The sequence below is a fragment of the Octopus bimaculoides genome, chromosome 13 (assembly GCF_001194135.2).
Source record: "Octopus bimaculoides isolate UCB-OBI-ISO-001 chromosome 13, ASM119413v2, whole genome shotgun sequence".
NCBI lineage: Eukaryota > Metazoa > Mollusca > Cephalopoda > Octopoda > Octopodidae > Octopus > Octopus bimaculoides.
In genome coordinates, this window is record NC_068993.1 from 3,614,060 (window position 1) to 3,616,627 (window position 2,568).

At 33.1% G+C, this 2,568-nt stretch overlaps 1 long non-coding RNA gene across 1 annotated transcript in view; it reads right to left on the reverse strand.

Moving 5' to 3' along the window:
- LOC106872418 (uncharacterized) overlaps positions 1–2,568 on the reverse strand; it is a 10,656-nt gene that overhangs the window by 6,365 nt on the left and 1,723 nt on the right. The window lies entirely within an intron of this gene.

A 2,568-nucleotide genomic window follows, 5' to 3' on the forward strand; every position in this document is an offset into this window, starting at 1 on the left:
TATATATATATATATATATATATATATATATGTATGTATGTATGTATATATTCACACACGCACACACACAAACACACACACACATTCAAAATAAAGGTGAGGAGAGAAACGAGAGAATTCAAAAGCATTTGTTGTTCGAACATTAAGTGGCTCCTACTTTTAGGGGATTATTTTATGACAAATTCAATATTCTTGAGCTGCACATAAACAGGAAAATACCAAGAGTATGCTTGGATGTTTTTGATATAATTTTTGCACCAGTGATCTATATTCAGATTTAATCGCACCAGTTTGAGCATTTAGTTATGGACTATAAGTGTAGCAGAAAGTTTCTCGACAAGTTATCATCTCCATTGTTGATGAAATGTTCTATGGCCAAGCACAGATGGAGAAATGTATTAAAGCAATCTTGACAAATAGCGATGTAGGCTTCTAAGAAAATTTGGCTTCAGCTTAATATGCTGGTGACTTTTGACTCACACATGAATCAGTTTATTTGATATAATAGCGTCAACCTTTAAGGAATATCAAATTACGTTTACTTATGCTATTTTTTGTGCAAGCTGTGGACAACATCGTCGTTAGCTGAATGCTTTCAGCGTTCGCTCACTGCAATTCTGAAAGTAAGGGCAATAAAAGAGCGCATGTAGTTCCATGCAAACTATTTCCTTCTCGTGAAACACTTCTTTTAACAACCTCTTTTATTTGCTATGTTTCACATCGGTAACCTATATATATTCTTGAAATAAACAAAGGAAGATGTTCAATATGTTATTGGTTCGCCCAAAACATAGGAATTGTATGGTAGGCTTAACTCTAGAGATATAAACAATGCTGTAGACCTACTCAATTAACGTAAACTGTACTGGATAATATTTATAATCCATATGTATCTCACAAGGATTGTTCAGAGATGGCCTCTGTTGCTGGGGTGAAATACATTGGTCTGATACCTGTTTGAGTTCAATAATTGTCGAACCAAGAATGCAAAATTTCTTCTTAATAAACTTTAAATATACATTGAAATATATATGTGTCAATATAATTACAACAGTTAGCAACATGTTCCAGTATTTTACCGCAATATTACAGTATTTCATAGGACAGCGAGCTGGCAGAATCATTAGCACGCCGGCCAAAATACTAAGAGTCTGTTCTTATGTTGAGCGTTCAAAATCCGCGGTGGTTGACTTTACATTTCATCCTTTTGGGGTCGATAAAAATAAGTCGATGAAAATAAGTAACATAGTATTGCTGTTATTAGCTTGCATATAATAATAGTAGTTGGAAGAGGAGGAGTAGTAGTAGTAGTAGTAGTAGTAGTGTTAGTGGTACTAGTAGTTGTAGTAGTATTATTATTAGTAGTAGTGTTGTTAGCACCTAGAAAGGCTCTGTAGCATATTGTAACAATACTGGTTTCAAATTTGGGCACAAGGCCAGCAATTTTGGGGGAGGTGTTAAGTCGATTACATCGACTTCAGTGCTCGACTGGTACTTATTTCATCGACTAAGAAATGACGAAAGGTAACGTCGACCTTGAAGAAATTTGAGCAGAGGACGTAAAGACAACGAAATACCGCTAAACATTTTTGCGGAGTATTAACAATTCCGCCACATATGATACTTGTGCTTTTAAATGCTACTTGGTAACGGCGTGGTCTTGAGTTATTCATACTTTATATTTCTGTGCTTTCAATGTTCTCTTGTGCTTATAATATGCTGACGATGACGGTTTTACTATAGAATAAAAGTTGTGTAACATCAACTTGAATACCACGTAATATGTTTCTCTGTGTCTCATCAGTATTGCTTCATTTGTTACTAATAGAACTCCTGTTTTGTTTTGCTATTGAAATTCCGTTGTCGTATAAATTATTTCACACTTCACAGTTGGCAAGTGAAAGATGTCCTCGTGTCTTTACTGTGCAATTGTGGCTACTGTTGCAGAACTTATTTCCAGTTTTTCACAAAGATATTCAAAATAGACCAATTGATTGTGCTGTCTTAGTTTCATTGACCTGCAGTCGCTTTTCAACATTTAATGAACAGTGTATCAAAGAAAAGCTATTGTATGAAATTTTGAAACAATAATTTTTGGTCAGTGAAATCGTATTAGTAAAAATAATTCAACGTGAATATTCTGAGCAAATTTTGAATAAAAATAATGCAGATATAAAGTTCAACAAAGATTTCGTGTACTTTGTTTGGAATAATTATCATTAAAAATGTCAAATGTTATTTCAGATGACTTATACGTATGATTGTTTTATGTTTGAAAAGACTCGGTCCATAGAGATAAGCGCTGCAGTAGTTCACCTAAACCTGTATATTTCTTAATGGTTTTGTTATACAAGAAGATGCTGTTATTATGCTTAGTGGCTTTCTGTTGTCTTATCTAATTTCAGATATGAATTACTTCATTGTTATTTAGTTTGTTTATATTCATGCTCTTCTTGATGTTATCGAAAAATATAACAAAATATTATGTTTTGTGCACAAATAATTATCACATACAAATCTTGTACATTGATAATATTTTTGTATAGATCTTTGGAATTTATACATACG